Source organism: Triturus cristatus, chromosome 12 (assembly GCF_964204655.1).
Source record: "Triturus cristatus chromosome 12, aTriCri1.1, whole genome shotgun sequence".
NCBI classification, from domain to species: Eukaryota; Metazoa; Chordata; class Amphibia; order Caudata; family Salamandridae; genus Triturus; species Triturus cristatus.
In genome coordinates this window covers 660,735,802-660,749,461 of record NC_140595.1, presented here as the reverse complement: position 1 = coordinate 660,749,461, position 13,660 = coordinate 660,735,802, and the positions used below count along the sequence as shown (strand labels likewise).

The following is a 13,660-nucleotide window of genomic DNA, read 5'->3' as shown; positions in this document are numbered from 1 at the left end:
CAATTATAGAATCTATTCCGTTTGGACTGTATTTTTAATAGTCATGATAACATGCTAGCATGTGAGTCGATCTTGCACAGTGAATGATGGAGCAGTGTCTGTCATCTACTTGGTCAGCTGTAGATGGCTCACCTGGGGAGATGTAAAAAGAGAGAGCTCCAGTGGCGCAATCGGTTAGCGCGCGGTACTTATACAGCAGTACTTGCACTGAGCCATGCCGAGGTTGTGAGTTCGAGCCTCACCTGGAGCAGCCGTGTTGTTTTTCATAAACCATTTCACAAAAAGTAAAGTTTAAACTCAGAGTATGGACGGCCCTTGCTAGAGAGTCTTTACTTCTTATAGGATCTACGTGTCCTACTCCTCTGGGTGCCAAATATCACATATCCTCCGCGATGCTCAGTTTAAACATTCCATGATGTGCCATCTTGCATTTCATGCAAACACCACATCAGTGCATTTAAAAATACATTTGTAGAATAATAAATATGATGAAAACAGTGTTCTCACATGATAACCATAAACTGAAGAGCTGCAAAAAATGCTGTATCAGCTACTTACAATAAAAGGTGACTCGAAAAAACTAGCAAAAGAAGAGCATCATCATATTAAAGGTTCTATTCACCATCTTGAGTTGCACCATAGCAGCTTATGGTGCTTTTCTGCTCAGAGTGTGCCTCCAATCCCACATTCATTTTTAATTTCTTTGCAGTTTAAAAAACAACAATTACTGCTCGAAGTTCACTTTTCAAAACCATTCAACCTATTAAATGTATTTCTCTAACCTATGAATGTGGTCCATGTTCACTTTTCCTCATCTTCATCTCGATACTCCTTTCCCAGAAACCAGGTTCACTTCTTCATTCATCCCACCCATCCAAAGTCACCAAATCTTTGAAGCAAGTCTGCCTATTCTCCCTTTCTCTCTATGTACAAGATACCTTGTATCATTTGAATGGACAGCAGGAGAGAAGGATATTTATGGTGAGTGGGGGTGGGGTTTTGAGGAGTAACCTCATTTGCCTAAGAGCCGGGGTATCTGGGAAAAAAAGTATTTTATGGGGGAAGACTTTCACATCTCCTTGGTGAAATTTGTAGGGCCTTATAACATCCTTTCTGTGGATGCAGATTCAGTCGGAACAGAGGTCCTAGTCCTCGCTCTGCCTTTCAAAGGAACTGTAAATATGCATGGCTTATTTGGCTTTGCCCGGCAGGGTGAGAATGGCGTTTGTCAGGCGTTCGTCAGGCGATCGGAAGGGGTGAGGCAATAATTTATAATTCAATGATCTTCATGATATTTTCTTGATAATATGAAAGCAGGAAAGGGAAGCTTGGCAATAAGCAATCCTAAAGCAAGGTGTGACTCCAGGGAAGAATGACTTGAAAACAACATACAGAAAGACTCATGTAAAAAGGCCCTGATGAGGCTTGAACTCATGACCCCTGGTTTACAAGACCAGTGCTCTGCCACTGAGCTACAAGGCCAGTCGGCACACAGGATGTAAATTGCAACATGTATTCTTACTGAGGTATGAATATATCTATGATTTTGAGACTCTGTATGGAAACGTAGTTGCATATGAAAGTCCACGTGCGCGCACACATTGAAGACCATGCTTAAGGCACTTTTTTTGGAAGTATGAAAAACTACATTTTCATATGAGAAAATAAGAGTTTTCGCATTCAAGACCATACCGATAGCTCTAGTTAGTATGTCTGCAATCAGTGACATATAGAGAACCCACTTATTAGAAGTGATCTGTCTCTGTGGGGCAGACATATGTTAACAGTCATTCATTTGAGACGGCCTAAACTTTAGGAGTAAGAGCTGCTTTCTTATCAATCTATTTATCCAAACTGGTTAATAAGCCAGGAGTGAGTGAAAGGCAATCCTCTGGAAACTCCATGAAAGATCTAATTTCTATTACGCACAAAATACTTCACTTTATTTGACATATTTGTTAAAATGGAACAGTCAGATGATCCCATCTAGCGGATCCTGGCTCTGTCTTGAAAGAGAGTGTAATTATACTACAAGAAATGCTGGCCATCAAAAGAGACTCTGATGGCTTTCCGACGAAGGTGGGATTCGAACCCACGCGTGCAGAGCACAATGGATTAGCAGTTCATCGCCTTAACCACTCGGCCACCTCGTCTGCCCTACAGCCCCATCTGAAACCTTGCTTCACAAAAGGTACTGAAGTGTCAATATACTGTACCTAAAAAAGAAAAAAACAGCTGAGGCAAGATCTCACATTCCACGTCTTCCCCCAATCAGGGACCTACATTTCATTTTTGGGAAATTCTTACTATGTGCTAATTACAAATATTCATAAGATTCCCCTAGACTTTGTCAGAACTGTCAAGATATAATTCTATGGGGTTTTGAATTGACAGAGCATATGTTATAGGACAATTATAGAATCTATTCCGTTTGGACTGTATTTTTAATAGTCATGATAACATGCTAGCATGTGAGTCGATCTTGCACAGTGAATGATGGAGCAGTGTCTGTCATCTACTTGGTCAGCTGTAGATGGCTCACCTGGGGAGATGTGAAAAGAGAGAGCTCCAGTGGCGCAATCGGTTAGCGCGCGGTACTTATACAGCAGTACTTGCACTGAGCCATGCCAAGGTTGTGAGTTCGAGCCTCACCTGGAGCAGCCGTGTTGTTTTTCATAAACCATTTCACAAAAAGTAAAGTTTAAACTCAGAGTATGGACGGCCCTTGCTAGAGAGTCTTTACTTCTTATAGGATCTACGTGTCCTACTCCTCTGGGTGCCAAATATCACATATCCTCCGCGATGCTCAGTTTAAACATTCCATGATGTGCCATCTTGCATTTCATGCAAACACCACATCAGTGCATTTAAAAATACATTTGTAGAATAATAAATATGATGAAAACAGTGTTCTCACATGATAACCATAAACTGAAGAGCTGCAAAAAATGCTGTATCAGCTACTTACAATAAAAGGTGACTCGAAAAATCTAGCAAAAGAAGAGCATCATCATATTAAAGGTTCTATTCACCATCTTGAGTTGCACCATAGCAGCTTATGGTGCTTTTCTGCTCAGAGTGTGCCTCCAATCCCACATTCATTTTTAATTTCTTTGCAGTTTAAAAAACAACAATTACTGCTCGAAGTTCACTTTTCAAAACCATTCAACCTATTAAATGTATTTCTCTAACCTATGAATGTGGTCCATGTTCACTTTTCCTCATCTTCATCTCGATACTCCTTTCCCAGAAACCAGGTTCACTTCTTCATTCATCCCACCCATCCAAAGTCACCAAATCTTTGAAGCAAGTCTGCCTATTCTCCCTTTCGGTCTATGTACAAGATACCTTGTATCATTTGAATGGACAGCAGGAGAGAAGGATATTTATGGTGAGTGGGGGTGGGGTTTTGAGGAGTAACCTCATTTGCCTAAGAGCCGGGGTATCTGGGAAAAAAAGTATTTTATGGGGGAAGACTTTCACATCTCCATGGTGAAATTTGTAGGGCCTTATAACATCCTTTCTGTGGATGCAGATTCAGTCGGAACAGAGGTCCTAGTCCTCGCTCTGCCTTTCAAAGGAACTGTAAATATGCATGGCTTATTTGGCTTTGCCCGGCAGGGCTTGCCCGCCAGGGTGAGAATGGCGTTTGTCAGGCGTTCGTCAGGCGATCGGAAGGGGTGAGGCAATAATTTATAATTCAATGATCTTCATGATATTTTCTTGATAATATGAAAGCAGGAAAGGGAAGCTTGGCAATAAGCAATCCTAAAGCAAGGTGTGACTCCAGGGAAGAATGACTTGAAAACAACATACAGAAAGACTCATGTAAAAAGGCCCTGATGAGGCTTGAACTCATGACCCCTGGTTTACAAGACCAGTGCTCTGCCACTGAGCTACAAGGCCAGTCTGCACGCAGGATGTAAATTGCAACATGTATTCTTACTGAGGTATGAATATATCTATGATTTTGAGACTCTGTATGGAAACGTAGTTGCATATGAATGTCCACGTGCGCGCACACATTGAAGACCATGCTTAAGGCACTTTTTTTGGAAGTATGAAAAACTACATTTTCATATGATAAAATAAGAGTTTTCGCATTCAAGACCATACCGATAGCTCTAGTTAGTATGTCTGCAATCAGTGACATATAGAGAACCCACTTATTAGAAGTGATCTGTCTCTGTGGGGCAGACATATGTTAACAGTCATTCATTTGAGACGGCCTAAACTTTAGGCGTAAGAGCTGCTTTCTTATCAATCTATTTATCCAAACTGGTTAATAAGCCAGGAGTGAGTGAAAGGCAATCCTCTGGAAACTCCATGAAAGATCTAATTTCTATTACGCACAAAATACTTCACTTTATTTGACATATTTGTTAAAATGGAACAGTCAGATGATCCCATCTAGCGGATCCTGGCTCTGTCTTGAAAGAGAGTGTAATTATACTACAAGAAATGCTGGCCATCAAAAGAGACTCTGATGGCTTTCCGACGAAGGTGGGATTCGAACCCACGCGTGCAGAGCACAATGGATTAGCAGTCCATCGCCTTAACCACTCGCCCACCTCGTCTGCCCTACAGCCCCATCTGAAACCTTGCTTCACAAAAGGTACTGAAGTGTCAATATACTGTACCTAAAAAAGAAAAAAACAGCTGAGGCAAGATCTCACATTCCACGTCTTCCCCCAATCAGGGACCTACATTTCATTTTTGGGAAATTCTTACTATGTGCTAATTACAAATATTCATAAGATTCCCCTAGACTTTGTCAGAACTGTCAAGATATAATTCTATGGGGTTTTGAATAGACAGAGCATATGTTATAGGACAATTATAGAATCTATTCCGTTTGGACTGTATTTTTAATAGTCATGATAACATGCTAGCATGTGAGTCGATCTTGCACAGTGAATGATGGAGCAGTGTCTGTCATCTACTTGGTCAGCTGTAGGTGGCTCACCTGGGGAGATGTGAAAAGAGAGAGCTCCAGTGGCGCAATCGGTTAGCGCGCGGTACTTATACAGCAGTACTTGCACTGAGCCATGTGGAGGTTGTGAGTTCAAGCCTCACCTGGAGCAGCCGTGTTGTTTTTCATAAACCATTTCACAAAAAGTAAAGTTTAAACTCAGAGTATGGACGGCCCTTGCTAGAGAGTCTTTACTTCTTATAGGATCTACGTGTCCTACTCCTCTGGGTGCCAAATATCACATATCCTCCGCGATGCTCAGTTTAAACATTCCATGATGTGCCATCTTGCATTTCATGCAAACACCACATCAGTGCATTTAAAAATACATTTGTAGAATAATAAATATGATGAAAACAGTGTTCTCACATGATAACTAACCCCGGGCGTAGCACTACGCTTCGCCCACGTAGTGTACGTAGCGCTGCCTGCTTCGCACTTTCCGAAGTAGGCGAAGCAGGGCAGCGCTACGCACACGCCGAGGGCGAAGCGTAGCTGCTCGCCACCCGCCACCCACCTCCCGCCCGCCCTTCTTTTAAATATATGAGCAATGAAAAATAAAGTAAAGTAAGTCGACTTACCCGTAAGCGCGGCGTCTCCGGGGCTCCCTCTTTCAGTTTCTAATTTCTTCTGGCAAATGCGCATGCGCGGACACCCGCGCATGCGCATTTCTCGCAAGAAATGCGCATGCGCGGGCGTCCGCGCATGCGCATTTGCCAGAAGAAATTAGAAAGTGAAAGAGGGAGCCCCGGAGACGCCGCGCTTACGGGTAAGTCGACTTACTTTTTCTTTATTTTTCATTGCTTATAATATTTAAAAGAATGGCGGGTGGGAGGTGGGTGGCACGTAGTGGGGCTACGCGAAGCGCGTAGTGTGCGTAGATTTGGGCACACTACGTGCTGCTTCACGTAGCCCCACTACGCCCACTACGCCCACCCTTAATGATAACCATAAACTGAACAGCTGCAAAAAATGCTGTATCAGCTACTTACAATAAAAGGTGACTCGAAAAAACTAGCAAAAGAAGAACATCATCATATTAAAGGTTCTATTCACCATCTTGAGTTGCACCATAGCAGCTTATGGTGCTTTTCTGCTCAGAGTGTGCCTCCAATCCCACATTCATTTTTAATTTCTTTGCAGTTTAAAAAACAACAATTACTGCTCGAAGTTCACTTTTCAAAACCATTCAACCTATTAAATGTATTTCTCTAACCTATGAATGTGGTCCATGTTCACTTTTCCTCATCTTCATCTCGATACTCCTTTCCCAGAAACCAGGTTCACTTCTTCATTCAACCCACCCATCCAAAGTCACCAAATCTTTGAAGCAAGTCTGCCTATTCTCCCTTTCTCTCTATGTACAAGATACCTTGTATCATTTGAATGGACAGCAGGAGAGAAGGATATTTATGGTGAGTGGGGGTGGGGTTTTGAGGAGTAACCTCATTTGCCTAAGAGCCGGGGTATCTGGGAAAAAAAGTATTTTATGGGGGAAGACTTTCACATCTCCATGGTGAAATTTGTAGGGCCTTATAACATCCTTTCTGTGGATGCAGATTCAGTCGGAACAGAGGTCCTAGTCCTCGCTCTGCCTTTCAAAGGAACTGTAAATATGCATGGCTTATTTGGCTTTGCCCGGCAGGGCTTGCCCGCCAGGGTGAGAATGGCGTTTGTCAGGCGTTCGTCAGGCGATCGGAAGGGGTGAGGCAATAATTTATAATTCAATGATCTTCATGATATTTTCTTGATAATATGAAAGCAGGAAAGGGAAGCTTGGCAATAAGCAATCCTAAAGCAAGGTGTGACTCCAGGGAAGAATGACTTGAAAACAACATACAGAAAGACTCATGTAAAAAGGCCCTGATGAGGCTTGAACTCATGACCCCTGGTTTACAAGACCAGTGCTCTGCCACTGAGCTACAAGGCCAGTCTGCACGCAGGATGTAAATTGCAACATGTATTCTTACTGAGGTATGAATATATCTATGATTTTGAGACTCTGTATGGAAACGTAGTTGCATATGAATGTCCACGTGCGCGCACACATTGAAGACCATGCTTAAGGCACTTTTTTTGGAAGTATGAAAAACTACATTTTCATATGATAAAATAAGAGTTTTCGCATTCAAGACCATACCGATAGCTCTAGTTAGTATGTCTGCAATCAGTGACATATAGAGAACCCACTTATTAGAAGTGATCTGTCTCTGTGGGGCAGACATATGTTAACAGTCATTCATTTGAGACGGCCTAAACTTTAGGCGTAAGAGCTGCTTTCTTATCAATCTATTTATCCAAACTGGTTAATAAGCCAGGAGTGAGTGAAAGGCAATCCTCTGGAAACTCCATGAAAGATCTAATTTCTATTACGCACAAAATACTTCACTTTATTTGACATATTTGTTAAAATGGAACAGTCAGATGATCCCATCTAGCGGATCCTGGCTCTGTCTTGAAAGAGAGTGTAATTATACTACAAGAAATGCTGGCCATCAAAAGAGACTCTGATGGCTTTCCGACGAAGGTGGGATTCGAACCCACGCGTGCAGAGCACAATGGATTAGCAGTCCATCGCCTTAACCACTCGCCCACCTCGTCTGCCCTACAGCCCCATCTGAAACCTTGCTTCACAAAAGGTACTGAAGTGTCAATATACTGTACCTAAAAAAGAAAAAAACAGCTGAGGCAAGATCTCACATTCCACGTCTTCCCCCAATCAGGGACCTACATTTCATTTTTGGGAAATTCTTACTATGTGCTAATTACAAATATTCATAAGATTCCCCTAGACTTTGTCAGAACTGTCAAGATATAATTCTATGGGGTTTTGAATAGACAGAGCATATGTTATAGGACAATTATAGAATCTATTCCGTTTGGACTGTATTTTTAATAGTCATGATAACATGCTAGCATGTGAGTCGATCTTGCACAGTGAATGATGGAGCAGTGTCTGTCATCTACTTGGTCAGCTGTAGGTGGCTCACCTGGGGAGATGTGAAAAGAGAGAGCTCCAGTGGCGCAATCGGTTAGCGCGCGGTACTTATACAGCAGTACTTGCACTGAGCCATGTGGAGGTTGTGAGTTCAAGCCTCACCTGGAGCAGCCGTGTTGTTTTTCATAAACCATTTCACAAAAAGTAAAGTTTAAACTCAGAGTATGGACGGCCCTTGCTAGAGAGTCTTTACTTCTTATAGGATCTACGTGTCCTACTCCTCTGGGTGCCAAATATCACATATCCTCCGCGATGCTCAGTTTAAACATTCCATGATGTGCCATCTTGCATTTCATGCAAACACCACATCAGTGCATTTAAAAATACATTTGTAGAATAATAAATATGATGAAAACAGTGTTCTCACATGATAACTAACCCCGGGCGTAGCACTACGCTTCGCCCACGTAGTGTACGTAGCGCTGCCTGCTTCGCACTTTCCGAAGTAGGCGAAGCAGGGCAGCGCTACGCACACGCCGAGGGCGAAGCGTAGCTGCTCGCCACCCGCCACCCACCTCCCGCCCGCCCTTCTTTTAAATATATGAGCAATGAAAAATAAAGTAAAGTAAGTCGACTTACCCGTAAGCGCGGCGTCTCCGGGGCTCCCTCTTTCAGTTTCTAATTTCTTCTGGCAAATGCGCATGCGCGGACACCCGCGCATGCGCATTTCTCGCAAGAAATGCGCATGCGCGGGCGTCCGCGCATGCGCATTTGCCAGAAGAAATTAGAAAGTGAAAGAGGGAGCCCCGGAGACGCCGCGCTTACGGGTAAGTCGACTTACTTTTTCTTTATTTTTCATTGCTTATAATATTTAAAAGAATGGCGGGTGGGAGGTGGGTGGCACGTAGTGGGGCTACGCGAAGCGCGTAGTGTGCGTAGATTTGGGCACACTACGTGCTGCTTCACGTAGCCCCACTACGCCCACTACGCCCACCCTTAATGATAACCATAAACTGAACAGCTGCAAAAAATGCTGTATCAGCTACTTACAATAAAAGGTGACTCGAAAAAACTAGCAAAAGAAGAACATCATCATATTAAAGGTTCTATTCACCATCTTGAGTTGCACCATAGCAGCTTATGGTGCTTTTCTGCTCAGAGTGTGCCTCCAATCCCACATTCATTTTTAATTTCTTTGCAGTTTAAAAAACAACAATTACTGCTCGAAGTTCACTTTTCAAAACCATTCAACCTATTAAATGTATTTCTCTAACCTATGAATGTGGTCCATGTTCACTTTTCCTCATCTTCATCTCGATACTCCTTTCCCAGAAACCAGGTTCACTTCTTCATTCAACCCACCCATCCAAAGTCACCAAATCTTTGAAGCAAGTCTGCCTATTCTCCCTTTCTCTCTATGTACAAGATACCTTGTATCATTTGAATGGACAGCAGGAGAGAAGGATATTTATGGTGAGTGGGGGTGGGGTTTTGAGGAGTAACCTCATTTGCCTAAGAGCCGGGGTATCTGGGAAAAAAAGTATTTTATGGGGGAAGACTTTCACATCTCCTTGGTGAAATTTGTAGGGCCTTATAACATCCTTTCTGTGGATGCAGATTCAGTCGGAACAGAGGTCCTAGTCCTCGCTCTGCCTTTCAAAGGAACTGTAAATATGCATGGCTTATTTGGCTTTGCCCGGCAGGGCTTGCCCGGCAGGGTGAGAATGGCGTTCGTCAGGCGATCGGAAGGGGTGAGGCAATAATTTATAATTCAATGATCTTCATGATATTTTCTTGATAATATGAAAGCAGGAAAGGGAAGCTTGGCAATAAGCAATCCTAAAGCAAGGTGTGACTCCAGGGAAGAATGACTTGAAAACAACATACAGAAAGACTCATGTAAAAAGGCCCTGATGAGGCTTGAACTCATGACCCCTGGTTTACAAGACCAGTGCTCTGCCACTGAGCTACAAGGCCAGTCTGCACGCAGGATGTAAATTGCAACATGTATTCTTACTGAGGTATGAATATATCTATGATTTTGAGACTCTGTATGGAAACGTAGTTGCATATGAATGTCCACGTGCGCGCACACATTGAAGACCATGCTTAAGGCACTTTTTTTGGAAGTATGAAAAACTACATTTTCATATGAGAAAATAAGAGTTTTCGCATTCAAGACCATATCGATAGCTCTAGTTAGTATGTCTGCAATCAGTGACATATAGAGAACCCACTTATTAGAAGTGATCTGTCTCTGTGGGGCAGACATATGTTAACAGTCATTCATTTGAGACGGCCTAAACTTTAGGAGTAAGAGCTGCTTTCTTATCAATCTATTTATCCAAACTGGTTAATAAGCCAGGAGTGAGTGAAAGGCAATCCTCTGGAAACTCCATGAAAGATCTAATTTCTATTACGCACAAAATACTTCACTTTATTTGACATATTTGTTAAAATGGAACAGTCAGATGATCCCATCTAGCGGATCCTGGCTCTGTCTTGAAAGAGAGTGTAATTATACTACAAGAAATGCTGGCCATCAAAAGAGACTATGATGGCTTTCCTACGAAGGTGGGATTCGAACCCACGCGTGCAGAGCACAATGGATTAGCAGTCCATCGCCTTAACCACTCGGCCACCTCGTCTGCCCTACAGCCCCATCTGAAACCTTGCTTCACAAAAGGTACTGAAGTGTCAATATACTGTACCTAAAAAAGAAAAAAACAGCTGAGGCAAGATCTCACATTCCACGTCTTCCCCCAATCAGGGACCTACATTTCATTTTTGGGAAATTCTTACTATGTGGTAATTACAAATATTCATAAGATTCCCCTAGACTTTGTCAGAACTGTCAAGATATAATTCTATGGGGTTTTGAATTGACAGAGCATATGTTATAGGACAATTATAGAATCTATTCCGTTTGGACTGTATTTTTAATAGTCATGATAACATGCTAGCATGTGAGTCGATCTTGCACAGTGAATGATGGAGCAGTGTCTGTCATCTACTTGGTCAGCTGTAGATGGCTCACCTGGGGAGATGTAAAAAGAGAGAGCTCCAGTGGCGCAATCGGTTAGCGCGCGGTACTTATACAGCAGTACTTGCACTGAGCCATGCCGAGGTTGTGAGTTCGAGCCTCACCTGGAGCAGCCGTGTTGTTTTTCATAAACCATTTCACAAAAAGTAAAGTTTAAACTCAGAGTATGGACGGCCCTTGCTAGAGAGTCTTTACTTCTTATAGGATCTACGTGTCCTACTCCTCTGGGTGCCAAATATCACATATCCTCCGCGATGCTCAGTTTAAACATTCCATGATGTGCCATCTTGCATTTCATGCAAACACCACATCAGTGCATTTAAAAATACATTTGTAGAATAATAAATATGATGAAAACAGTGTTCTCACATGATAACCATAAACTGAAGAGCTGCAAAAAATGCTGTATCAGCTACTTACAATAAAAGGTGACTCGAAAAAACTAGCAAAAGAAGAGCATCATCATATTAAAGGTTCTATTCACCATCTTGAGTTGCACCATAGCAGCTTATGGTGCTTTTCTGCTCAGAGTGTGCCTCCAATCCCACATTCATTTTTAATTTCTTTGCAGTTTAAAAAACAACAATTACTGCTCGAAGTTCACTTTTCAAAACCATTCAACCTATTAAATGTATTTCTCTAACCTATGAATGTGGTCCATGTTCACTTTTCCTCATCTTCATCTCGATACTCCTTTCCCAGAAACCAGGTTCACTTCTTCATTCATCCCACCCATCCAAAGTCACCAAATCTTTGAAGCAAGTCTGCCTATTCTCCCTTTCTCTCTATGTACAAGATACCTTGTATCATTTGAATGGACAGCAGGAGAGAAGGATATTTATGGTGAGTGGGGGTGGGGTTTTGAGGAGTAACCTCATTTGCCTAAGAGCCGGGGTATCTGGGAAAAAAAGTATTTTATGGGGGAAGACTTTCACATCTCCTTGGTGAAATTTGTAGGGCCTTATAACATCCTTTCTGTGGATGCAGATTCAGTCGGAACAGAGGTCCTAGTCCTCGCTCTGCCTTTCAAAGGAACTGTAAATATGCATGGCTTATTTGGCTTTGCCCGGCAGGGTGAGAATGGCGTTTGTCAGGCGTTCGTCAGGCGATATGAAGGGGTGAGGCAATAATTTATAATTCAATGATCTTCATGATATTTTCTTGATAATATGAAAGCAGGAAAGGGAAGCTTGGCAATAAGCAATCCTAAAGCAAGGTGTGACTCCAGGGAAGAATGACTTGAAAACAACATACAGAAAGACTCATGTAAAAAGGCCCTGATGAGGCTTGAACTCATGACCCCTGGTTTACAAGACCAGTGCTCTGCCACTGAGCTACAAGGCCAGTCTGCACGCAGGATGTAAATTGCAACATGTATTCTTACTGAGGTATGAATATATCTATGATTTTGAGACTCTGTATGGAAACGTAGTTGCATATGAATGTCCACGTGCGCGCACACATTGAAGACCATGCTTAAGGCACTTTTTTTGGAAGTATGAAAAACTACATTTTCATATGAGAAAATAAGAGTTTTCGCATTCAAGACCATACCGATAGCTCTAGTTAGTATGTCTGCAATCAGTGACATATAGAGAACCCACTTATTAGAAGTGATCTGTCTCTGTGGGGCAGACATATGTTAACAGTCATTCATTTGAGACGGCCTAAACTTTAGGAGTAAGAGCTGCTTTCTTATCAATCTATTTATCCAAACTGGTTAATAAGCCAGGAGTGAGTGAAAGGCAATCCTCTGGAAACTCCATGAAAGATCTAATTTCTATTACGCACAAAATACTTCACTTTATTTGACATATTTGTTAAAATGGAACAGTCAGATGATCCCATCTAGCGGATCCTGGCTCTGTCTTGAAAGAGAGTGTAATTATACTACAAGAAATGCTGGCCATCAAAAGAGACTCTGATGGCTTTCCGACGAAGGTGGGATTCGAACCCACGCGTGCAGAGCACAATGGATTAGCAGTCCATCGCCTTAACCACTCGGCCACCTCGTCTGCCCTACAGCCCCATCTGAAACCTTGCTTCACAAAAGGTACTGAAGTGTCAATATACTGTACCTAAAAAAGAAAAAAACAGCTGAGGCAAGATCTCACATTCCACGTCTTCCCCCAATCAGGGACCTACATTTCATTTTTGGGAAATTCTTACTATGTGGTAATTACAAATATTCATAAGATTCCCCTAGACTTTGTCAGAACTGTCAAGATATAATTCTATGGGGTTTTGAATTGACAGAGCATATGTTATAGGACAATTATAGAATCTATTCCGTTTGGACTGTATTTTTAATAGTCATGATAACATGCTAGCATGTGAGTCGATCTTGCACAGTGAATGATGGAGCAGTGTCTGTCATCTACTTGGTCAGCTGTAGATGGCTCACCTGGGGAGATGTAAAAAGAGAGAGCTCCAGTGGCGCAATCGGTTAGCGCGCGGTACTTATACAGCAGTACTTGCACTGAGCTATGCCGAGGTTGTGAGTTCGAGCCTCACCTGGAGCAGTCGTGTTGTTTTTCATAAACCATTTCACAAAAAGTAAAGTTTAAACTCAGAGTATGGACGGCCCTTGCTAGAGAGTCTTTACTTCTTATAGGATCTACGTGTCCTACTCCTCTGGGTGCCAAATATCACATATCCTCCGCGATGCTCAGTTTAAACATTCCATGATGTGCCATCTTGCATTTCA

The 13,660-nt window shown here is 42.3% G+C and overlaps 10 non-coding genes across 10 annotated transcripts; 4 read left to right on the top strand and 6 right to left on the bottom strand.

Moving 5' to 3' along the window:
* The first annotated feature begins 155 nt into the window (after positions 1-155).
* Positions 156-250, top strand: TRNAI-UAU (transfer RNA isoleucine (anticodon UAU)). The gene is made up of 2 exons: positions 156-193; positions 215-250. It is a non-coding gene; the product is annotated as a tRNA-Ile (tRNA).
* A 1,160-nt stretch (positions 251-1,410) lies between these two features.
* On the bottom strand, positions 1,411-1,482 carry TRNAT-UGU (transfer RNA threonine (anticodon UGU)). The gene has a single exon. It is a non-coding gene; the product is annotated as a tRNA-Thr (tRNA).
* A 1,083-nt stretch (positions 1,483-2,565) lies between these two features.
* TRNAI-UAU (transfer RNA isoleucine (anticodon UAU)) lies at positions 2,566-2,660 on the top strand. Its single transcript has 2 exons — positions 2,566-2,603; positions 2,625-2,660. It is a non-coding gene; the product is annotated as a tRNA-Ile (tRNA).
* Positions 2,661-3,834: 1,174 nt separating this feature from the next.
* TRNAT-UGU (transfer RNA threonine (anticodon UGU)) lies at positions 3,835-3,906 on the bottom strand. The gene has a single exon. It is a non-coding gene; the product is annotated as a tRNA-Thr (tRNA).
* A 2,924-nt stretch (positions 3,907-6,830) lies between these two features.
* TRNAT-UGU (transfer RNA threonine (anticodon UGU)) lies at positions 6,831-6,902 on the bottom strand. Its single transcript has one exon. It is a non-coding gene; the product is annotated as a tRNA-Thr (tRNA).
* A 2,913-nt stretch (positions 6,903-9,815) lies between these two features.
* On the bottom strand, positions 9,816-9,887 carry TRNAT-UGU (transfer RNA threonine (anticodon UGU)). Its single transcript has one exon. It is a non-coding gene; the product is annotated as a tRNA-Thr (tRNA).
* A 1,083-nt stretch (positions 9,888-10,970) lies between these two features.
* TRNAI-UAU (transfer RNA isoleucine (anticodon UAU)) lies at positions 10,971-11,065 on the top strand. The gene is made up of 2 exons: positions 10,971-11,008; positions 11,030-11,065. It is a non-coding gene; the product is annotated as a tRNA-Ile (tRNA).
* Positions 11,066-12,225: 1,160 nt separating this feature from the next.
* TRNAT-UGU (transfer RNA threonine (anticodon UGU)) lies at positions 12,226-12,297 on the bottom strand. Its single transcript has one exon. It is a non-coding gene; the product is annotated as a tRNA-Thr (tRNA).
* A 589-nt stretch (positions 12,298-12,886) lies between these two features.
* On the bottom strand, positions 12,887-12,968 carry TRNAS-GCU (transfer RNA serine (anticodon GCU)). The gene has a single exon. It is a non-coding gene; the product is annotated as a tRNA-Ser (tRNA).
* Positions 12,969-13,380: 412 nt separating this feature from the next.
* On the top strand, positions 13,381-13,475 carry TRNAI-UAU (transfer RNA isoleucine (anticodon UAU)). Its single transcript has 2 exons — positions 13,381-13,418; positions 13,440-13,475. It is a non-coding gene; the product is annotated as a tRNA-Ile (tRNA).
* The last annotated feature ends 185 nt before the right edge of the window (positions 13,476-13,660 follow it).